General features: G+C 44.1%; 1 pseudogene; it reads right to left on the bottom strand.

Moving 5' to 3' along the window:
• Window positions 1–590: 590 nt before the first annotated feature.
• Window positions 591–23,873, bottom strand: LOC112218545 (annotated as a pseudogene).
• Between the last annotated feature and the right edge of the window lie 1,413 nt (window positions 23,874–25,286).

The raw sequence follows: 25,286 nt of genomic DNA, 5'->3' as shown, positions 1-25,286 counted from the left end.
AACTGAACAAAATGGCCCCATAGCACTCACTTCTGTCATGATGAAGTGCTTTGAGAGACTCGTCAAGGATCATATCACCTTACCTGCCACCCTAGACCTACTTCAGTTTGCATACAGGTCCACAGATGATGCAATCGCCATCACACTGCCCTATCCCATCTGGACAAGAGGAATACCTATGTAAGAATACTGTTCATTGACTACAGCTCAGCATTAAACACCATAGCACCCTCCAAGCTCATCATTAAGCTTGAGGCCCTGGGTCTCAACCCCGCCCTGTGCAATTGGGTCTTGAACTTTGACAGGCCGCCCCCAGGTGGTGAAGGTAAGAAACAACATCTCCACTTCGCTGATCCTCAACACTGGGGCCCCACAAGGGTGCGTGCTCAGCCCCCTCATGTACTCCCTCTTCAACCATGACTGCGTGGACATGCACGCCTCCAACTCAGTCATCAAGTTTGCAGACGACACAACAGTAGTGGGCATGATTACCAACAACGAGACAGCCTACAGGGAGGAGGTGAGGACACTCAGAGTGTGGTGTCAGGAGAACAACCTCACTCAATGTCAACAAAACAAAGGTGATGATCTTGGACTTCAGGAAACAGCAGAGGGAGCACCCCCCTATCCACATCGACAGGACAGCAGTGTAGGTTGAAAATTAAAGAGCCTCTGCGTACACATCACGGACCAACTGAAAAGGCCCACCCACACAGACAGTGTGGTGAAGAAGGCGCAACAGTGCACAAACCTTTACAGATGCAATTTCACGTTTTCATAACACCTATATTTAACTATGTAACCAGTCTCAAATTCATAGAGCTATGGATGCAAGCACTGACCATCCATGATATCAAATGTATAATTTTAACCATGTCTTGAGGCTATACAGTATACATTTAGGTTGTTTAAAAACATTGACGTAACACGTGAGGCATTTATAAGTGGGTATATATATCACAAGGACTTAATTAACATGGTCATCACTAAGGACTTAACATGATGCACACACCCTTGAAGAGTGCACGACCATGTCTCTTCCCCCTCAGGAGGCGAAAAATATTTGGGATGGGCCCTCAAATCCTCAAAGTTCTACAGCTGCATCATTGAGAGCATCTTGACCGGCTGCATAACCGCTTGGTATAGCAACTGCACTGCTCATGACTGCAAAGCGATACAGAGGGTGGTACGGAGAGCGGATGGCCTAGTACATCACTAGGGCCGAGGTCCCTCCCAACCAGAGGGGTATGTTACGATTGAAGCTAGATCTACTCAAGCTTTTATAAATTTTGCAAGCTTCAGTTAACTTCACGTTCAAGCTTCATCAATACTACGAAGGTGGATATTGATAATGCAGCTGCCGCTAACTCAAGCAAGGTTAAACTGCAGCACTTCTAATAGCCTTTTTCACACCATAGTCTGCTGAATTTGCTAGATCATTTTTCATTTTGGCAATAATGAAAATGTGGCACTGCCTTGCCCCTGTGTTGATGTGTCAGCATTGTCTCAATGAAGAGTTTGTCGTTCAACATGCACGCACAGTTACAAGCTTGCTAGAGTTAGCGGCAGTCGTACAAGCAATACCCTCGTCATAGAACAGCTGAAGCCTGAGCTGGAATGTGAAGATACCTGATGCTGACTAGCTTTAGAAAACCCAGAGTATATCTAGCTTCAATCATAGAATACACTTCAGGTCGGTGGTGGTGAAGCCTGTAGGTATGAATTTGCTGACTGTCATATTCGGAGATGTCAGCAGGGGAAATCGTTAGCTACTTTTCCTGGCTGCTGGGAACTTTCCAAGGGAAAAGAGGGCATGTGATTTCACACCACAAGATTTTTTAAAATCCATTCAACCACAGATCACAGGGTCAGTTCCCATGTTCTCCAGGTAATTAGCATCCATTGTGGGCTGTCATCCGAGAGGGACCAGTGACATTTTCACAGGCTATTCTCCCCCATTAAAAGTGGATCAAGCTGGGGATTTAGCAGGACCGCCTGGCCCCCATCACCTTTAATGGAATTAGTCTACTTAACAACCAAGGACACGACTGAATGGGCGACAAGGCAACTGATCCTCAGACAGCTCTGATGGAATTTGAGACAGAATAGTGGGATGGGGAGTTTTAGCATCTCTGGTATGGGATTACACTACCGAGGTTATTCTGATATGTGAACCACTTATAAAAATGCAGTTCTGTAGAAAATCCCAACAGGTGCATTCACTCTTTTCATATATAACAATGACACTGTGTGGGACACAGAGTTTCAAACACCAAAGTACATGAATGCAAGAGATGTCCTTAGAAAACTGTTTGACCATGACTTACTTTGAGGTAAAATATTTGATCATTGATCAAGAATGTAGCCACTTAGGATGACAGCTATTTTACCAAGAGGTATTGTAAACCACTCACTCATGCTGACAGATCATGACAAGGCCATTCATCTTGTTTTAGCTGAAGATTACATTTCAGATGCTGTTAAAACTGATCTTCAGTTGCCACAAATATGTTGATAGCACACTTAAACCACTTTCAGGCCTCAAGTGGTTTATTGTGAAGATGGGTCCATGTCCATAGCCATCTCTTGTGTAGATCCATCGAGGCACCCAGCTACATGGCTCAATGCCAAATGAATGGGAAAGATAAACAATATAATTTAATCAATTCAGATGCTGCCTATCATTTACATGTTATTTGGGATGGGGCAGTATATAGATGAGAGGTGTGAGTCATTGACATTAGAACACTTAAACTTCGGATAAATGTAGATTAAGGTCTTGCATGTCGTAGCTTTCCTCAACATACTTTAACACAGATTTCCCAACTGTTAATTTTCTGAATGCCAAACATTACAAAAATAAACAAGGGAACCAAGGCTTACACTTCATAATTAATTTGAAAAGTTTGCCAATGCTACTCCATTAACCGTTAAATCATGATGGGTATTAGAATGCCTCACCAGAGCTCATTATACAAAATATAAAAACAAACAAGACAACCAATTAAGCAACCCATAATCGCCTGAACATGAAGTATTAAATAAGGATATCTGTACATCAATTGTCCAATTAATCTGACTTTAAAAGAACACAGGGAAGATGAGGCCAATCGGGGGACGATGCAGATTCAATAAATACAAAAAGTGGACAGACATTTCAAACAAACTCCATTTGGTCAGTGGAAAGAAAAGCCCCTTTGAAGAGTGGAGGCAAGATCCTGTGGAAAACATTGACTGGGTTTGTAGGCTGCATATTTCAAAGTCAAACAACCTGCCTATGAATCTTCTCCAACAGTCCCAACTCAAAGGCAGAAGCACACACGGTCTCAACATCTCAGCATAGTCTTACAGAGTTCAGGGCCTTGTGTACTTTGGCTTAATAGTCTGTGGTGGTTGGGAAGGCAGCCTCACACTGTGGGGTTCTTGCCTGTTGGTGCCAGTTGTTGCTGCTGCTGCTGAAAATAAGTTGGACGTTTGACTCTGGGTTTCCGTCGTTTGGGCTTGCTTTTGGATTTGGTGAGCTGCACCACAAAGAAGGACAGCACAACCATGGCTCCCAGGAAGGCAAACATGGGGATGGTCTGGCCCACTTCCTGGTTGTAGCGTCCTGGCATTATACCTGGGGAGATGACATGGGTCACTTAGTAACTCTGGAGGCAGGAAGCAGCACATTAGCATTGTCAAAATGGACAACGACTAGACAAAAAAACAGATCTCTTAGATATTCAAACAGTTTGTGTGCATTTTACAAACGGACTCAGAACACAGTACCTCTGAAACATGTGCTGTTGAGCTGGTGATAATGCTACTCGGTATGTATTCTCACCTCCAGGGATGTCCCAGGCTCCACTCTCCCTAGGAGACAGAGGCCGGACCTGAGGTCTGTAGTTTCTGAGGTCTGTTGGGCAGCACCACTTTGTCCATGTCAATAGATAGCAGCTTCTGGTGCTTCCATAGGTTACTGTGTAAGAAAGGCATGGATGCACATTACGACACTGTTACTTATCAATATGGAGGAGATTAACAGTTGAGTGTATTCAAAATAATCTCCCCATGTGTTTGATAGAAAATGAAAGGAAATGCAGGAGATGGAAATGAACAATGGAATAACACTTCAGGGGTAGGGGGCATTGTTACATGGTTTAGAGAATCGGCACACACCTGGGTGCCGTTTCGTTAAGTGGCTGTGGCTTGGACCATGTTTGAGTCTCCGTAAAGGGCTATCCGACCTCCCCCTTCAGACAGTGTTTGGTACATTCCCAGTATGGGAACACCCTCCACAACAGGTGAGGGCAGGCAGGGAGTGGGCGTGGCTTTGGGTCTCCCAGGTGAGCCTCCAATACCCTTGAATACCGATATAGATGATTACCCTGGAGGAGGATAGCTACTAAGTGTGTAAAGCTGAAACAAGTGCTGAGCTGGATATGTTTGAAGGCTTTGTCTTACCCTCCAATCTCTCTGGCAGGGGGTGGTCAGAGCCAGCGGGAGGAGCCACCCTGCTCTTGGAGTTGGGTGAGACTGGGAGGTGTCATGCTGTAGGAGGTGTACTGCAGGAGAGCATCCAGTAGCCAGAAACAATCTATTGGGGGGGGGGGACACAACAGTAAAAACCACACCAACTCATCATTTCAGATAAGTTTAAATCATTACATTTTCAATAACTGACAGTTTCTCAGATATGGTTTTAGATATCTGAAAATGCAGGTAGGGTCTCTACCTTTCTGTCTGTGACTGTCATCTATACAGTTTGAGTCTCCGTAAAGGGCTATCCGACCTCCCCCTTCAGACAGTGTTTGGTACATTCCCAGTATGGGACCACCCTCCACAATCGCAGTCTCCTGCTTCAAGACCTCCAGCACTTAGGAAGAAAAAGAAAGAGGGGGGGGTGAATATGTGAGAAAGACAAGAGAAAGGAGAGAAACACAAGAATATACAGCACATCTCCATGGTAACAGCTGTCAGGTGGAAGTGGGTGTTTGCAATACCTTGATCCTTTAGGGTCTTGGCAATCACAATCCCATGTCCTGGAAACTTTGCAATACTGCAGCCTGATGCATAGTACACTGAGGAGACAGACAAGTTTAAACATTACACTAAATAATATAAGATTTATTAATCCATCTCACCTTGATTCATTTTCTAGATTTACACACAAATGAGTGACACAGCGAGTAAATGAGGGTGTGTGAGAGCGTGTGTTCTTACTGTCGTGGTCTGCCATGGTGAAGTCTCCCTCATAGTGCCCATCACTGAAGGCCATCCCCCATACAGAGATCAGATCATTCAGAGCTGGCACGTTGGCGCCCCCTGCGTCTGGCATCCACCATTGCCTGAGGAGAACATATTAAACCAATGAGAGGGGATATAAATGAAAGGCCAATTCTAAAACAGATGGGTTAGCTGACGTCACGAAAACGATGTGCACGCATTGATGGGGCAGTGTGTTGCTATGATTCTGGATGGTCAGATAGCTAGCAACAATGGCATGAGAGGAATCTTCAATGGCTCATTTCAGCTCGTCTCGTTATTGATACCATGTCTTGTTTCGACTGATGTCATGTCTATGCTAATATGCTGGGCATCGGCACACATTTCAGCAAATAAACGCTGCGTCTAAATTAATTGTTTATGAGGTTACCATAGACAGCTCTGAAGCGAGAAATCTGGGGTATATGATAAGGCAGCCTAGTCTTTGCAAGTCAGATCTGCGATGGATTTCTTATTATGTTTATACTGGTCCTACTAAATCACAATAAAGTGTGGTAGTCTAACATTTTTATTAAGCAAAAACTGTGTGCATTAAGGAAATGGATGCCTGGTTTAGTTCCTCGGCAGTAGGTGACTCCTGAGATTGACGGCTTTCTCGCGCCTGATTTTACACCCCATCAGCACTGGCATTCGAACCGGCAACCCTCTGGTTGATGTCCCACTCCTCTAACCTCGAAGCTACCGCCATCCCCTATTGACACAGGCTATGCGGAGGCTTGACGCCCTGTCTGTCCTTTGATGTTTTAATGAGGACTTTAGGACGAGAGATTCAGAGAAGATACAAAGTGGGGTTATAATACCTACCTGGTGTTTTCATCGTAGAACTTGACTTTCCTCGTGACAGAAATGTTGTACCAGTCACTGAAGACGAGAGACAGTCCCTTGATGAAAGACAATCAATGTCTCGCCGCATCTTGGTTATCTCCTCTGGAAAGTACTCCTCTTCACTGTCCACCATCATCAATGTCCCTAAACACACACAGGAAATGTCAGGCCGAGACCAGATACAGAAAAACAAGCTCTGCTATGCATGGGAGGCACTGGAACTTTTGCTGTAAGCAATGACAGCATGATAAGCCATTCATTCATGTGCTGCTCCCCATATCCCGCTCTAAAATATGTTAGATGACAATCAACTGACAAAGACAGCCACCATATTGACTAGCATCAAAGCAGGTGATGGGTGCACCCAGAACCTCCACAAAATAACCCATGCTCCTCAGGTGCTGGTACATGTTCCCTGAAGTTGGTGTGAATGTGATCTCCATTCCTACAAATTATTCAGACAAAGTCAATATCAAGACACCAATCACAAAAAAAAGCAATGATTGTAAAGGGGAAAAAGGTCTGGCTTGCTCTTATATGGCACCCTCTATAGGCACGTTTTAAGAGTTGCACTGCAATGACACCAAACAGCCTAATCTTCTCTCTTAAAACTGAACAGTGATACAGAGCTAAATAGTTGCCCAAAGAACTCACCAGTACAGTGGGTCATTCTTCATGCGCAGGTTATCTCGTGGGAAGTAGCCAGGCGGATAGTGCAGGTTGTGGTACTGGTCCCACAGAACCCTCTTACTACGAGGAGGAGTGGGCACTATCTTCACCTTGACTGGCAATTTAACCATAGAGGTCATCTCCCCATCCACCTCAGACTGAGGAATTAGATAACATTGAGGGTCAGGACATTGAACCATTGACCCAGGATACAACAAGCTACTTTGCCAGAAGGTAGCTTGCTAACTCTAACAGTAGTATCTAAATATTGTGCTCTCTGGTTATAAATCTACATTAGAGGATGGCAGTGTGAGATTACAGAAATAACAAAACATTTAAAAAGTGAATGGTGAGATATGGTAACTACGCGAAACATATCCTGGTTATTACTCACATTATTCCCAACAGGCGAAGACACGGTCACCATCACATGACCCTGGGCAATCCCCGCCCATGATGCAGATTTCTTGTTGACAGATATGGAGTCTGCCAGGTCTCCAGCCCAGGGCCAGAGGACTGGCGAATAGGAGACTGCCACATCAATGTGGTCACCATTCTGTGGTAGGTAAGGCTGCCAGATGGGCTGGAGAGCACAAGAAAGGAAAATGTCAACAAACGGGAGGATGACACAACAAAAAAACACAGCATGCCAGATCAATTTATATTATTTATGTTTGACATGAGACCTAAAGCCTTCAATACAAAAGTACCTTGTCCAAAATCCTCCCTGTCACACCCATGCCATTGAGGATGGTGACGTTGACGATGGTGGGCATGCCACCGTAGTAGATGGGCTGGGAGCAGTAAGGCCACATGTAGGGACACTGAGACTAAAGACAAACATTGCTAGAACCTTTCAAGAATTTAAAAGAGTGAAAATATAACAAAGTGAATACTATGTAAAAAGAAAGTGTATGATGAGTGTGCGGATTGTGTGCAGTACCTGGCCTGGGGTTTGTGGCGGTTGAGGATCTGGTAGGCTCTGATAAGGTCCAGTTTTCCGTGGCCCTGTTCAAACATGTTGACTCCAGAGAGCCTCCGTGCTGAGGCGATCAGAGCCTGCTTCATACTGGCTGGGTTCACCAGCTCTCTGTTCAACACCGTGCTGTAGGAGGGACACAGCTGGATAAACAACTATTACATTAACTTTGCATTATGTTTCAATGATCAATAAAGATGAGGGAAAAAAAGCAGAGCTTCCATTGGACTCAACAGCTTGCTATGAGAAAGAGAGGGATGAGGTTTTAGAAACAGACAGACAGAGATTTAGGTACAATAAACCCATTGGGCTCAGGGTATTTAAACTGCTTCACTAACCACTCGCCTCTCTCTCTGCTCCTCCAGTATTTAAACTGCTTCACTAACCACTCGTCTCTCTCTCTCTGCTCCTCCAGTATTTAAACTGCTTCACTAACCACTCGTCTCTCTCTCTCTGCTCCTCCAGTATTTAAACTGCTTCACTAACCACTCTTGTCTCTCTCTCTCTGCTCCTCCAGTATTTAAACTGCTTCACTAACCACTCTTGTCTCTCTCTCTCTCTGCTCCTCCAGTATTTAAACTGCTTCACTAACCACTCGTCTCTCTCTCTCTCTGCTCCTCCAGTATTTAAACTGCTTCACTAACCACTCGTCTCTCTCTCTGCTCCTCCAGTATTTAAACTGCTTCACTAACCACTCTTGTCTCTCTCTCTCTGCTCCTCCAGTATTTAAACTGCTTCACTAACCACTCTTGTCTCTCTCTCTCTGCTCCTCCAGTATTTAAACTGCTTCACTAACCACTCTTGTCTCTCTCTCTCTCTGCTCCTCCAGTATTTAAACTGCTTCACTAACCACTCGTCTCTCTCTCTGCTCCTCCAGTATTTAAACTGCTTCACTAACCACTTTTGTCTCTCTCTCTGCTCCTCCAGTATTTAAACTGCTTCACTAACCACTCTTGTCTCTCTCTCTCTGCTCCTCCAGTATTTAAACTGCTTCACTAACCACTTTTGTCTCTCTCTCTCTCTGCTCCTCCAGCTATGATCCTGTTTTGTTTGTTCCTTTGTAGTTTGTAGTTTTCACTCAGTCATTCACACACACAGATTCACGCAACCCTGCACTTTACATACACCCTACATTATGATACTGTCACACCTCATTCCCTTTTCTTTGTTTAAAGTTAATTGTTTTTGGTTTAAAATAAAGAACCTTTTTGATTGGCCTATACCTGTTGTTCGTGTCCCCTCATTTTTGCCACAGGCTATGAGCTGGCCTGGGACACTAATAATGCCTCTGGTATTTAATGCAGCAGCCACTTCTTGTTAGAGTATGTTCTGAAGTTATTCTGCTCACAGAAAAAGCAGCAACGTCTCTCTCATAAAGCAAAGTTTGACCATGAATAATATATTGTGTATGTGTTGTGGAGAAAGTGGGGGAGTGCGAAGAGCATGCGGGAGGGAGGGGCCAGGTGTAGACAGCCAGTTAAGGAACAAGAGACTTTCTCTCACACATGAACATAAATTCACCTGTTAAGGTAGAGATTGACGACATCCCACCCTGTCTGCCGTATTCTCTTTGTTCTTGTTTCCTTATTAGGATGCCGGTGGGCGGAGTTGGGAGGGTCGTCAGCTACATTTAAAAAATAATAATATTTCACCTTTATTTAACCAGGTAGGCTAGTTGAGAACAAGTTCTCATTTGCAACTGCAACCTGGCCAAGATAAAGCATAGCAGTGTGAACAGACAACACAGAGTTACACATGGAGTAAACAATTAACAAGTCAATAACACAGTAGAAAAAAAGGGGAGTCTATATACATTGTGTGCAAAAGGCACGAGGTAGGCGAATAATTACAATTTTGCAGATTAACACTGGAGTGATAAATGATCAGATGGTCATGTACAGGTAGAGATATTGGTGTGCAAAAGAGCAGAAAAGTAAATAAATAAAAACAGTATGGGGATGAGGTAGGTAAAAATGGGTGGGCTATTTACCGATAGACTATGTACAGCTGCAGCGATCGGCTAGCTGCTCAGATAGCAGATGTTTGAAGTTGGTGAGGGAGATAAGTCTCCAACTTCAGCGATTTTTGCAATTCGTTCCAGTCACAGGCAGCAGAGAACTGGAACGAAAGGCGGCCAAATGAGGTGTTGGCTTTAGGGATGATCAGTGAGATACACCTGCTGGAGCGCGTGCTACGGATGGGTGTTGCCATCGTGACCAGTGAACTGAGATAAGGCGGAGCTTTACCTAGCATGGACTTGTAGATGACCTGGAGCCAGTGGTTCTGGCGACGAATATGTAGCGAGGGCCAGCCGACTAGAGCATACAAGTCGCAGTGGTGGGTGGTATAAGGTGCTTTAGTGACAAAACGGATGGCACTGTGATAAACTGCATCCAGTTTGCTGAGTAGAGTGTTGGAAGCAATTTTGTAGATGACATCGCCGAAGTCAAGGATCGGTAGGATAGTCAGTTTTACTAGGGTAAGTTTGGCGGCGTGAGTGAAGGAGGCTTTGTTGCGGAATAGAAAGCCGACTCTTGATTTGATTTTCGATTGGAGATGTTTGATATGAGTCTGGAAGGAGAGTTTACAGTCTAGCCAGACACCTAGGTACTTATAGATGTCCACATATTCAAGGTCGGAACCATCCAGGGTGGTGATGCTGGTCAGGCGTGCGGGTGCAGGCAGCGAACGGTTGAAAAGCATGCATTTGGTTTTACTAGCGTTTAAGAGCAGTTGGAGGCCACGGAAGGAGGATATAGGTCTGTAACAGTTTGGGTCCAGGGTGTCTCCCTCTTTGAAGAGGGGGATGACTGCGGCAGCTTTCCAATCCTTGGGGATCTCAGACGATATGAAAGAGAGGTTGAACAGGCTGGTAATAGGGGTTGCGACAATGGCGGCGGATAGTTTCAGAAATAGAGGGTCCAGATTGTCAAGCCCAGCTGATTTGTACGGGTCCAGGTTTTGCAGCTCTTTCAGAACATCTGCTATCTGGATTTGGGTAAAGGAGAACCTGGAGAGGCTTGGGCGAGTAGCTGCAGGGGGGGCGGAGCTGTTGGCCGAGGTTGGAGTAGCCAGGCGGAAGGCATGGCCAGCTGTTGAGAAATGCTTGTTGATGTTTTCGATAATCATGGATTTAATCGGTGGTGACCGTGTTACTTAGCCTTAGTGCAGTGGGCAGCTGGGAGGAGGTGCTCTTGTTCTCCATGGACTTCACAATGTCCCAGAACTTTTTGGAGTTGGAGCTACAGGATGCAAACTTCTGCCTGAAGAAGCTGGCCTTAGCTTTCCTGACTGACTGCGTGTATTGGTTCCTGACTTCCTTGAACAGTTGCATATCGCGGGGACTATTCGATGCTATTGCAGTCCGCCACGGGATATTTTTGTGCTGGTCGAGGGCAGTCAGGTCTGGAGTGAACCAAGGGCTATATCTGTTCTTATTTCTGCATTTTTTGAACGGAGCATGCTTATGTAAAATGGTGAGGAAGTTACTTTTAAAGAATGACCAGGCATCCTCAACTGACGGGATGAGGTCAATGTCCTTCCAGGATACCCGGGCCAGGTCGATTAGAAAGGCCTGCTCACAGAAGTGTTTTAGGGAGCGTTTGACAGTGATGAGGGGTGGTCGTTTGACTGCGGTTCCATAGCGGATACAGGCAATGAGGCAGTGATCGCTGAGATCCTGGTTGAAGACAGCGGAGGTGTATTTGGAGGGCCAGTTGGTCAGGATGACGTCTATGAGGGTGCCCTTGTTTACAGATTTAGGGTTGTACCTGGTGGGTTCCTTGATGATTTGTGTGAGATTGAGGGCATCTAGCTTAGATTGTAGGACTGCCGGGGTGTTAAGCATATCCCAGTTTAGGTCACCTAACAGAACAAACTCTGAAGCTAGATGGGGGGCGATCAATTCACAAATGGTGTCCAGGGCACAGCTGGGAGCTGAGGGGGGTCGGTAGCAGGCGGCAACAGTGAGAGACTTATTTCTGGAGAGAGTAATTTTCAAAATTAGTAGTTCGAACTGTTTGTTTCTATCTTGACGGAAAATGTTATAGTTGAGTATGGAAATCTCCGGATTTTTGGTGGCCTTCCTGAGCCAGGATTCAGACACGGCAAGGACATCACGGTTAGCAGAGTGTGCTAAAGCAGTGAGTAAAACAAACTTAGGGAGGAGGCTTCTGATGTTGACATGCATGAAACCAAGGCTTTTTCGAATCACAGAAGTCAACAAATGAGGGTGCCTGGGTTTACCTCCACATCACCCGCGGAACAGAGGAGGAGTAGAATGAGGGTGCGGCTAAAGGCTATCAAAACTGGTCGCCTAGAGCGTTGGGGACAGAGAATAAAAGGAGCAGATTTCTGGGCATGGTAGAATATATTCAGGGCATAATGCGCAGACAGGGGTATGGTGGGGTGCGGGTACAGCGGAGGTAAGCCCAGGCACTGGGTGATGATGAGAGAGGTTGTATCACTGGACATGCTGGTTGTAATGGGTGAGGTCACCGCATGTGTGGGAGGTGGGACAAAGGAGGTATCAGGGGTATGAAGAGTGGAACTAGGGGCTCCATTGTAAACTAAAACAATGATAACTAACCTGAACATCAGTATACAAGGCATATTGACATTTGAGAGAGACATACAGCGAGGCATACAGTAATCACAGGTGTTGAATTGGGAGAGCTAGCTAAAACAGTAGCTAAAACAGTAGGTGAGACAACAGATAATCAGCTAGCACAACAACAGCAGGTAAAAATGGCGTTGACTAGGCAGGGAGGGTCGGATTAACTACACACAGAGCCTGAGTGCGGCTGGGGCCGACAGATAAAACATAAACAAGCAGAATGGAGTACCGTGATTAATGGACAGTCCAGCATGCATCAGCTATGTAGCCAAGTGATCAGGGGGCAGCGGTGGATGGGGCAGGGAAGCTGGATTGGCGAGTATTATCCAGGTAAAAAAAAAAAAATGGCTGGCTGTGCAGAAGGTAAAAGGTAAAAGCCGCTAGCAGTGGCTAACAATGACTAAATAGCTTGTAGCTAGTTAGCTTCTGGAGGTTCTTGAGTGTGTTCTAAAAATTAAAAATAATAGCGATTCCGTATCACATTGGGTGAGGCAGGTTACCGGAAGGTATAAACAAATTAAAAATCGAAAAGAGATTGAAAGTAAATATGGGTCCAGTGAGTCTTTGGGACGCGGCGATTCAGACGGTTAGCAGGCCTGTGCTAACAAGCTAACAGTTAGTAGGCCGGGGCTAAACAAGGTAGCAGTTAGCGGACCGGGGCTAAACAAGCTAGCAGTTAGCAGGCCGAATTAGCAAGCAAGGAGATAGCAAGGGCTAGAAAGTTAGCCTTTGGGGGGCGTCGCGATGGGGTGAGTCTGTTTATGCCTCTTCATGCGGTGACATCGATAGACCGGTCGTGGGTCCGGATATTGTAGCCCAGGAGTATGCTTCGGTGGTAGCACAGGAGCTCTGGCCGGGCTAGCTTCAAGCTAAGTGGGTGGAAACGCTAGCCAGGAGTAATCATCTGGGGTTGCCGTTAGCTAGATAGCTAGTTGTGAAGATCCAGCTGAAAATGTTCCGTTTGCGGTGGGAATCCGGTGGGAATCCGGGGCTAAAAAAAAGAATAGGTCCGTTATGCTCTGGTTAGAGTCGCGTTGTTCGAACTGGCGAGAGCTTTCCGAGCTAAAGGTTAGCTGATGACCGGTTAGCTGAAGACCGCTAGCAATGGTTTGCTGACTGATAGCTGGTAGTTAGCTGGCTAGCTTCAGTTGAGGGGATCCGGATCCGAAGTAAATATAAATACTTTAGAAAAAATAGCTACATTGGGTGAGGCGGGTTGCAGGAGAGTATTTAGAAGTTGAGCTACATGGGAAACACCTGGGCCTAGTGTGTCCCAGGATAAATACACCACTTCCCCATTCATGGAGAAGACTCTCTCCATACAGGCACCTTTACAGATTTTGTTGTGTATCTTGGTGGCCTTTTGGTTGTTTGCTTTGGCACCTTTATGCATGCAAAACACTCGATTACACACACACCATTGTATATTGTACTTTACTTTATTTAATAAATATATATTTTGTTACTCCTTATCTCCACGTTGTCTCCCTTTTGTTACAGGCTTTGACCCGGTTTGTGACAGAACTCACCTCACCAGTAGGGTCACAGCGCCTGCCACCACAGGTGATGCTACGCTGGTTCCTGAGAGAGAGCGGCAGCCCTCCTTCGTCCCTGAGCCCCTCACCCCAGAGCCATAGGTCACAATGTCAGGATTCACTCTGCCATACCCCCAGGCAGCTCCTAAAACAGCAGGCAGAGAGAATCATGTTGAATAAAGAGTATAGGGGAAAGAGACCATGGGAGAAAAAGACACTTGCAGCGAAGCCGCTCAACATTTACATTCAGTCATCTAACAGTCATCTAACAGATTCCCATTCTGAACGACCCACAGAAGCAACGCCCTGCTTAAGGGCACGTCAACAAATCTCCCACAAGGTCAAAAACCTTCCTCAAGTTCCCAACCGCCAGCCCCCAAGATCTCCCCCCACAACCATTGAGACCCCCCTGAAAAAAAAAATCCATTCTCCATATGTGTACATGCGTACAAACACTTGCGCGGCTTCAGCCTCAGGCAAACAAACTTTTTCACTTGTCTTTGACCGTCATTCTAACTCCACTCCCACTTGTCTCCAAATCCACAGCTTCCCTCAGCCCATCCCACCGATCTCTGCTGGCCACCCTCTTCAGATTTTCATACATCTTTCAACTAGTGGAGTAGTGGAGAGGGTAGTAAGTTTTAAGTTCCTCGGCATACACATCACAGACAAACTGAATTGGTCCACTCACACAGACAGCATCGTGAAGAAGGCGCAGCAGCGCCTCTTCAACCTCAGGAGGCTGAAGAAATTCGGCTTGTCACCAAAAGCACTCACAAACTTCTACAGATGCACAATCGAGAGCATCCTGGCGGGCTGTATCACCGCCTGGTACGGCAACTGCTCCGCCCACAACCGTAAGGCACTCCAGAGGGTAGTGAGGTCTGCACAACGCATCACCGGGGCCAAACTACCTGCCCTCCAGGACACCTACACCACCCGATGTTACAGGAAGGCCATAAAGATCATCAAGGACAACAACCACCCGAGCCACTGCCTGTTCACCCCGCTATCATCCAGAAGGCGAGGTCAGTACAGGTGCATCAAAGCTGGGACCGAGAGACTGAAAAACAGCTTCCATCTCAAGGCCATCAGACTGTTAAACAGCCACCACTAACATTGAGTGGCTGCTGCCAACACACTGACTCAACTCCAGCCACTTTAATAATGGGAATTGATGGGAAATTATGTAAAATATATCACTAGCCACTTTAAACAATGCTACCTAATATAATGTTTACATACCCTACATTATTCATCTCACATGTATACGTATATACTGTACTCTATATCATCTACTGCATCCTTATATAATACATGTATCACTAGCCACTTTAACTATGCCACTTTGTTTACATACTCATCTCATATGTATATACTGTACTCGATACCATCTACTGTATCTTGCCTATGCTGCTCTGTACCATCACTCATTCATATATCTTTTTATGTACATATTCTTTATCCCCTTACACTGTGTGTAAGACAGTAGTTTTGGAATTGTTAGATTACTTGTTGGTTATTACTGCATTGTCGGAACTAGAAGCACAAGCATTTCGCTACACTCGCATTAACATCTGCTAACCATGTGTATGTGACAAATAAAATTTGATTTGGAACTATGCTGTGATATTTGAATCTATCGAATAGTATCCACAAATACGAGTTGAAGAAAAATAATTTTACTTAGACTGCAGACCCGGGTTCGATCCCAGGCTGTGTCACAGCTAGCTGTGACCAGGAGACCCATGAGGCGGTGCACAATTGGCCCAGCGTCGTCCGGGTTAGGGGAGGGTATGGCCGACCGGGGTGTCCTTGTTCCATCACGCTCTAGCGACCCCTTTTAGCGGGCCAGGCGCATGTACGTGTTTCCTCCGAGACATTGGTGTGGCTTAAGTGAGCAGTGTGTCAAGAAGCAGTGCAGCTTGGTAGGGTTGTGTTTCGGAGGACGCCTGGCTTTCGACCTTCACCTCTCGAGTCTCTACGGGAGCTGCAGCAATGGGACAAGACTAACTACCAATTGGATATCATGAAATTGGGGAGAAAAAAGGGAGTAAAATGAAATAGAGTATTAGTATATTGGTATTTGACTGACCAGTTCTCTCCAGATCTCCCAAAAGCTATTTCTAGGGTCAATTACCAATACAGACCAGAAACAGTCTGAGTGCAAGACCATAAATCTATTGATTCTGTATCTTCACAACAAAATCTGCAGAGCTGTGATGATATGCCCCAAATGTTCAACATTTTGTTGGTAGCAAGAATTCTGTACAATCATTTTAGCTGAAAAGCACAAAGTCTTTAATCTTACATTGTTTCATACATTCTGTATCATGGAATAGCTACATCAAAAATATTTTTTTTGCAATCTGTATGGCACAGCTGTCAACATCCTGGTCCTCAAATGAAACTGGTATACTTTCCTATTTTTATTCTTCTGACAGTTTTGATCCTTTATATTGGACAGACCAGATCCCTACCAGGTAATGCTGTCATCAATTGGTTGTAATCTTGAGCAGACCATCCCTTACAATTCTAATAACTCCATGAAAGAGTTATTTACTCAAATTTTCAATATCATTTTTTTTTTAAAGAAAGCTTTAAAACATATTTTCCATAAATACAGCTCTTTGATCAACCAGCACATTTGAGTTCAACCAAACATTTGTTCTATCTTTTCAGGGGGGTGATATTGAAACCAGCTCTGCAATGCTCGTTTGAAAAAGGTTTAATTTTCAATTAATCGAAAATGAGACATGGCAATCTGCACAAAGGCAAATTTTAAACAATGGATGAGCTTTTCTTAGTAATTTCCTTGAGAACCATTTAGGCTTCATTTGAAACTTTTAGATGGTTTCGTGCTTTTTATATTTAATAATCTCAACCCACCCAGTTCATATTCATTAAATAGATGGGCACGCTTTATCTTGTCTGGTTTAGAGTCCCAGACAAAGCAAAATATTTTTTGCTCATATTATTTGAAAAACGAATGATCAGGAGTAGGCAGCACTGTAAGTAAACTGAGATATGATCATGTTTGCATTCTTCATTTATATGTCCCACAGAAGAAAAAAAAGGTTATGGAGTGCCATATGCTGCCATACGGTCTGAACACATCCAATTCCTCTATCTCAGTATCAGAGACGGGGGCTGCAGATCACAGGGTTAGATGTCTAGTGTGGAACTGATAACAGGTAGGCTGGGAAACAGAGTTCAGTTTCCTATTACTGTGAAAGGTAAGAGTACACCGAGATAGACATTTGAGAGGTTATTCAGGGTTATGCTGGGATTGAGACGTACCCATGTAGTCAACCACCGTGAGGAGAACCTGGCAAGGTTGTCCTCAAAATCTATCCCACCGACCCCAATCACATCCATCTGATCTGCTGGATTGTTCAGGGTGCTAGGATACATATGGAATTGTAATTATTATTTGACATACATTTTCATCTTGGCTTTCCTTTAAACAAATCTGTATCTTGTAATAATCAATGCTACGCCCTTTTGACCACCACACCTCCTCTCGGTGTCAGAACACACCCATATAGTGGTCCAGCATTCCCAATGGCAGAGACCATGATCCCAAACCTGGCACACACAAACACACATTTTCAGCAAAAGAAACTAAATGCTTTTGGGATTCTTTATTATTCACCTTATCAACAACGCTGAGGTTTAAGACATCAATCTTCTTCAGAATGGCATAGTTAAAGGCATCCAGGAACCAAGAGGTGTAGGAGACCTGATTGTTGGGTGAACACTCTGAAGCTCAGAGTCAGGGGCAAAGCCCTGGCACTCTCGCATGCTGGCAATGACCCCTGCCACAAAAGTACCATGTCCCAGCCCTGGAGAGAGAAGAACGAGGCCAAACTTAGTGTCAATGGCCACAGCACAGAAACAGATCACATTACTAAAGCACAAGGAGAGGACAGGGTTCACTTAGTACCCATGATCCTACCATCATCAAGTGTCTTTTCATTGGTCCAGTTGGATCTCTCCTTCACATTTTTAAAATGTGGATGTTTTTCGATGAGTCCTGTGTCAAAAACAGCCACCTTCACTCCCGAACCTACACAGAGAATACAGACAGCTAGAATCAACCAGCAAATAAATGTACACAAACTACAACATGTACACAAGACACGTTAATGTAAACAACTACACCCATTCAACTGTTTACACACAACCTGTTATTAACCAGACAGACACAGTGCCCCCTGCTGTCTGTCCTCACCGGTGTGTCCCATTTGCCAGAGGACATCAGCCTGCAGTATCTGGGCCACTTGTCGGGGGATGGCTCTCAGTAGCCTCCGGCAGGAGTGGCGGCCCGTGGCGTGCCAGAAGCCCGAGACCAGAGACAGGCTAGTCCGGTGCAGCGGCCGGGACGACTGATACTTCTGGGTCCAGCGGGTGTCATTGTTGCAGGGTTCCCCGGGGTCCGGCGCTGACAGGCAGGGATGACAAGAGAGGAAAACGTCAAGAACAATCGTTGCTGAAAAAGCCATAAGTGAAAAACAAACATTCAGTCATACATTGGTGGTGCGTGCACAATAGAGAGAAATTGATAGCTCCCCAAAGTGATATGAAATCTCTCTATTCCGCATACAGTGAAGTAAACTCTTTTGTTCTCATTTAAAATAATCTGCATGTTAACGAGCTAATGATTTTAGTTTATCATGAATACATGAGCTCATTGAACTTGATTGGGTTCCAAATGAAACAGCACTCCGTGACCAGACCATTACAATATTCAGAGACAAGATATAGGAGATGATGGTGGGTCACTAACAAGCACCACTGATCTAATCATGTGAAATGGCCCTATTGCAGTAACAGTCTTCAGTGACACTGACAGAGCTGCTGATGTCTCCACTATGAAGTGTACTTATATTACACTCTATTCTCCTACAGTCACTCCTACAGATTATGATACCGCCACTGTCTACTCATAATTATTACCACCTCTAAATGGATCCAGGTCAACCTGTGGAGATAACTTTAGTTAATGTCAATAGAATAAAACATCACTGAAAACTATGGAATGGTTCATCAACTCGCATCACGCAAGGAGAGCACTGTGATTTTAAGTACACTCCCCTTCCATCAAGTTCATTTTAAAATGTTCCCTTTCAATTACATCATGTTTAAATTGGTGGCAGTTAGTGGTACTGGTGTTGGTTTGTAGTGCAGCATGTTCATTGTGGTGGTGAGTGATTCCTGCACTACAGATGCAGACTAGGTGGTGGGAGGACAACTATTTAGGGCTCTGGGGTGGAGGGGCTCCAATGTGCCCAGACACAGCACTCTCATTCCAACCCAGGTCCCGAGAGGAGTTTCTACCAACCCCCGGGCACAAACAGTGCTCTGGAGCTGCCCCACTTCTGGTTAGGCGGTAGGTGCTGCATGATATATGATCCCTGCTAAACGTCCAAACACATTGACAGAACAGAGCACTGAAACAAAAGCACACTGACCAAACTAAAGCTACTGTGTAGCAGAAATAAAATAAGCATCAATTTACCTCTGACTGAAAGAAGTCTGTGTGTATGGGAGCAGTTTGGTGTGTGGGGGGGGTGATCAAACAAAGGAAAACATGACCGGAGGGCAGCTATACGACTTGACACACACGTGGGATATGGGGACAGTCCATATGACAAAGCGTAAAGTATGTGGATCAGTTAAAACAAGAAAAGCCGGGCTCCTGCCCAGTCATGTGATATCCATAGATTGAGGCATTATTTATTTCAATTGACTGATTTCCTTATATGAACTAACTCAGTAAAATCTTTGAAATTGTTTTTTTCAGTATACTTAGATTCTATGTAGCCTAGTTTTGGAAGGGTAAACTATTGTACAATGTAATTTCAGTAGTTACAAGCACCATAAAATCGAAATGGGGTGGTTAAAGGGACCTCTAAGCATGGGTAACGCTCTTTTGACGTATTGGACTTCCACTCTTGCAAGGATACCAGAAATCTGGGGTAATGCCCCAAGAGAAAAAAATCCCTCATCATTGAGATAGGAGCCTTAAAACCCCACCCTCTAAATCACAGACCCTGGACAGGTGGGGTTTAATTTCCCTTCGGTGTCCTGAGGTATAGACCCTTCAGCCACGACCCCTCCAAAGACAGAGACATTATACCACTAAGGCAGCCTTTTCCTTGAATATATGGACAGCTCTCTCCCTCCCATTGTGCACATCAGATGGGCCTTTCTGAGACGCAAACAACTAGTTCAGGCTCCGGCTGGGAACAGTCTGCTGGGTTAAAAATAGGGCTGTAAAGGCTTGGACACACTGGTAGCATTAGCCGTCCCGAGAGTACTTAGCACATCTGAACTGAGTGCCAAATGTAATTAGTCAGACGTCCACCAGCGAGTGGTTCCTAAAATACACTGTGCCGAACAAACGGCAGATCAACAGTCGGTGTGGTGTGTGTGGTCCATTAAATCAGATTAGACTAGAGCCACTTGTGTTAACATGAGAAAACAACATCAAACCTCTGGGCACGTCATCCCCCTATTAGAACAATTGTCCGCAAAAATAAAGATGAATCATTACCTGTGGGTCAAAACTATTTTGCAAATGAACTGGGACAAGAGTCATGTTTTCAAGTTGTTAGAAGTTACATCCCAAAACATATACAACACAAATGTCTCCTAGCCTCCCACGCATAGGCTACTTTCTGTTCCTAACACGAAAACTGAAACTAAATAATATAAAAACGAAATAGAAATGTTTTTCTAAAACATTTAATAAATACAAGTAAAATGCATCTGAAAACTAAACTGAAACTAATAGAAATAAAAACAAATATATAAACAAAACTATAAATGGATTGGCTGCGGTTCCGTATTTTCTGGAAACTCAATTTGCCAGGCTAAAGATAAAGATTTTTGCGCATGTGCAGGAAATTTTTGCCGTAGCTGCTGTTCACGTAGCTGTTGCTCAGTACTCAGCTGCTGCTTTGCACTCCTTGATCGGTGATGAATGCCGTTGTCTGGTGTAGCCTACAAATGTCATGTTATACACAAAAGGACATGGTCGACATGTTCGAACTATTGCATTCCATGCCTCAGTAGGCTATTAAGCAGAAGCGTGATTTCATGTTCTTTTATCAGGTGAGGAGTTGAGGCGTTAGCATGCTTCCCAGCCGAAAACGTTTGGTAGAGTTTGTGCATATATTATGACGATATTTTCAGCTCACGTGCCCAAAAGCTGACGCTGGTTCAGGAGAACTTGGACGAAAACTTCAAAAATATATATTCCAGGTCGAATAAACTGATCAAACTAAGTAGAGAATCAATCTTCAGAATGTTATTTTCACATATATCCAATAACGTTCCAACCGGAGCATATGTTTTCATCTGCAGCCAAATGGAACGATGGTGACACCCACAGACAAATGCGCCACAGGAAAATTGCATTCTGTCGGGACAGTGACTATTTCCCCTCCCATTTGGTCAAAGTTCACACCAGAAGCTCCATTCCACGTTCTACTGAATGAGGACATCTAGTGGAAGGCGTAGGAAGTGCTACCAGATCCATATCTTATTTGGAAGTGGATAGGCGATGACTTGAAATTAGACATGTATTCAGAATTTCACTTCCTGTTTGGAAGGTTGCCTGCCCTAATGAGTTCTGTTATACTCACAGACATAATTCAAACAGTTTTAGAAACTTCAGAGTGTTTTCTATCCAATAGTAATAATAATATGCATATATTAGCAATCTAGGACAGAGTAGGATGCAGTTCACTATGGGCACGCAATTCATCCAAAGTGAAATTACTGCCCCCTATCCCCAACAGGTTTTAAGCCTAAATGTGCAATAAATAGTATTGCCTTTAGCTTATTTAATGAAACCCTGGCTGGCTGTTGTCGAGCAGATAAGAGGAAATCCGTAATTTAAATTAAGACATTAATAAGCGAGCTAGGTTGTTCAGCACATTTGAAATGTACAGCAACAGAATTCAGAACATGGGCAGTTCTTACAGTATTCTCCCTATACACCAACTCAGAACCTAGGATAAATAAAGGGGCATATAAGCAGACAATGAAAGCTCTTACACTATTCAATGATTACATTTCTCTAAAACAGGCTGTGTGTGACCAAATTATTAGGGTGATGCACATGAGCTACTAACAGCTTACTACACAACATACACTTAGTATTGCTTTCTTAGCTTACAGACAGTATATATATCTCCCGGGCATATTACATAATTATGCAGCAGCATACAAGGCATTTTTGGACTCACGTTGTTGTTTAATATTTTGAAAGCATGATGTTGACAATCAAAGCTAATGTAGATATGATTTGACTTAATTTTATCTTTGGCCAATTACCTTGAGCCTTCTTGGATGGGCACTTCTAATGTAACTATTTGGCAGCATCCAATGGGCTTGAATTTTTTTGCTCTCCCCATGAGTGGGAACACTGAGCAAATCACGGCGCAACTAGAGAACATTACCACCCTTACGCTCCTCATTGTCCGCTGGCTGCCCCACCACTACAGAAAGTACTGAGCTAGGCTGAAACACCTGTATTTTGGAGTTGCATTTACTCAAGAAAGCAAAAAATAGACCATGTTTGTATGCAGCTTTATTAACTCAATGAATTTATTTTATTCGGTATTGTGTGTAGAATAACTCAGCATACTCATTGATAGCCCCTACTTTACTGAATTTGCGCGAGTCATTAAAATACCAGAAATTGCGAAATACAGCATTGCGATAAGACTAAATATTTTTGATTACCGATGCACGGTTCTGACTGTACCTGGTGGCCGATATGCCTGGCTGTGACCTTCCCATCCCTCTCCCCCCTAGCCCGGTCTTTCTTTGCTGTGAAAGACGCAAGAGTTTGTTCTTGAAGTAGGCTACAGAAAATAGTTCCCTCCGTTGCAAAAAAATACTGAATCTTAGGAGTAGACGGGTAAGGAGTCGAGGAATCGATTTGAGTCGACTCCCCATTACTAATTATACGTTACTTCACTCCAGCTGCAATTTTTTTTCGTAAGGGGACAGGGTAGTGGGCTTGATTCCCGGGACCATCCAAAAAATGTATGCACGTATGACTAAGTCGTTTTTAATAAAAGTGTCTGCTAAATGAGATGCTGTGATTATATTTTCTACATAGCTTACCGCTACCTCACCAGAGCTGCGTTTGCTAAAACGCACTGAAGTTCCCAACAATACGCTGTTTCTGGAGCGACGCTGTACAGCTCACTGTTGCCAGTCAACTAACTAACTAATTAAGCATTTTGATAAAATACATTCCACTGACTGGCTAGCCCGCTATTAGATAGCTAGCCAACTAGTTATCTAGCCGACAGTGTCAACATATGAGTTTCTCTCGTCGCGTGAAACGCAGCTAGCTTAGCTAACGTTATCATTTACCTGATTGACAGATATACTCACTTTTAATTTGCCAGCCTGAATCATTTGATATAATATTGTATGAGACTGGTAGCTGGCTTGGTCTCAAACAAAAGCACTAACTTCACAGCCGCAGAACACTAACGTTCAGATAGCTAGCCATCATCATTCAGCAGCAACAGAGACGCCTCTACGCCAGGCTACGACATGAGCTATCTAGCCCTGCCTAATGGATGGGATGCAGATTGCACTTCTTCTTTATGAGGTTTAACGGAGGTTGGCATCCAATTTGTTGCATTACCAAACCCCCTTATACTTTACTTGAAATATAATAATTTACTAAATAAATACCCTACCATCTAATACTATACTCACTCATTTCAAAACTATATCAAATAAATGAACACCCCCCTACTCCACTAATTAAATTGATTTATTCCTACCTCATGCCATCACCCTAAAGGGATTGGACATCACCACTCAACACATCCTGTAACTCTCCTGCTGTCAAGTCCTGCACACCCAAATACATCTCTGCATCTGCCACCACAACCTCAATTTCCTGAGACTCCCGATCCATCCCTGCAGTACCATTAATAACCATTGCTATAAATGCAAAAATTCCAATCTTACTGAAACGTATTTAACTTGTTGGCCTATCCCTCTGTACTGGTATACCTCTACTACTCTCACCACTCCTCCCCTTTAACCCATCTTCCTCTACTTTCTTCATTGCCTCTGCATATGACAACTTCTGCTCTACTCTAACCCTGGAAACCTCAACCTGCCTCTCTCGCGCGGGACATTTCTGATCCCCAGCTCTATGGGCACCCCTACAATTAACACATTCCACTACTTTCCCCAATTCTAAACATTCCTTTGTCTCATGCCCTTATGCACATTTCTCACACCTTGGACCCTCCCTCCTACACACTGCTGCCACATGCCCATAAGCTTGACACCTGTAACATCTTAACGTATTCGGCACATACGCTCGTACAGGATAAATTATATATCCTAAATGCACTTTATCAGGCAAAGATTCAGCTTCAAAACTCAAAAGAACAGACAATGACTCTTCTGTTCCCATACTCTAGCCACCCTATCTGCGTTGCATCAAATGCCGAGCATCACATACACTGGGAATATTTGCCTTCAGCATTTATTTAACTAGGTACGTCAGTTAAGAACAAACTTTTATTTTCAATGACAGCCTAGGAACAGTGGGTTAACTGCCTTGTTCAGGGTCAGAACGACAGATTTTTACCTTATCAGCTCGGGGATTCGATGTAGCAACCTTTATGGTTACTGGCCCAACGCTCTAACCACTAGGCTACCTGCCACCCGGGACCAATAAATTATTTATTGGCTACATTTAAACTAGTCATCAACACTAGTCTATCAAGTGAACACATTGCACACATCAACTGGTAAACGAGATAAAAGCACAATTTCAGAGGCTTGGATTTGTAAATGCATTGATCGTTCGAGCCAGTGTTGACATGATGGAGTGGAGGATTTCTTAGGGTTACCCAATCTGAAATCAGCCAGTAATTGCAATGCTGCTCCTTGTTGTAAAGTCTTTAAACTTCTTAGCTAATTTAATTAGCCACATAATACCTACCTATGATGAAACATGATAGATCACCATCAATCTTACATTGCAGCAAACCCCTTTTAGTCATATTTGTGGAATGTTTTACTAGGACTGCCAAACATAAAATCTATAGGGCTCACACATGGGAGACCACAATGATGCCGAATCGATGAAAACACAGGGAAATCTGACAAAGCATGAGACACACTCGGTGTGAATAAGGGTGCGTTTCTTCACTTTGGTATGAACATATGGCTGATACTTGCTTAGATTGTTGCAAGAAACTATCACGAAGACTGATCATTGCTGAAAACTGATTTAAATGACTATTAAAAAAGGTAGTCAGGTTCGAGTTTATTTGGCACATTTGCATAAAACATGACTTATTGAACCAGTTCACCATTAGTTAATGTAGAATAA

Source organism: Oncorhynchus tshawytscha, linkage group LG19 (assembly GCF_018296145.1).
Source record: "Oncorhynchus tshawytscha isolate Ot180627B linkage group LG19, Otsh_v2.0, whole genome shotgun sequence".
Lineage (NCBI taxonomy): Eukaryota > Metazoa > Chordata > Actinopteri > Salmoniformes > Salmonidae > Oncorhynchus > Oncorhynchus tshawytscha.
The sequence above is the reverse complement of the archived record's forward strand: the minus strand, read 5'-3'. Positions and strand labels throughout refer to the sequence as shown.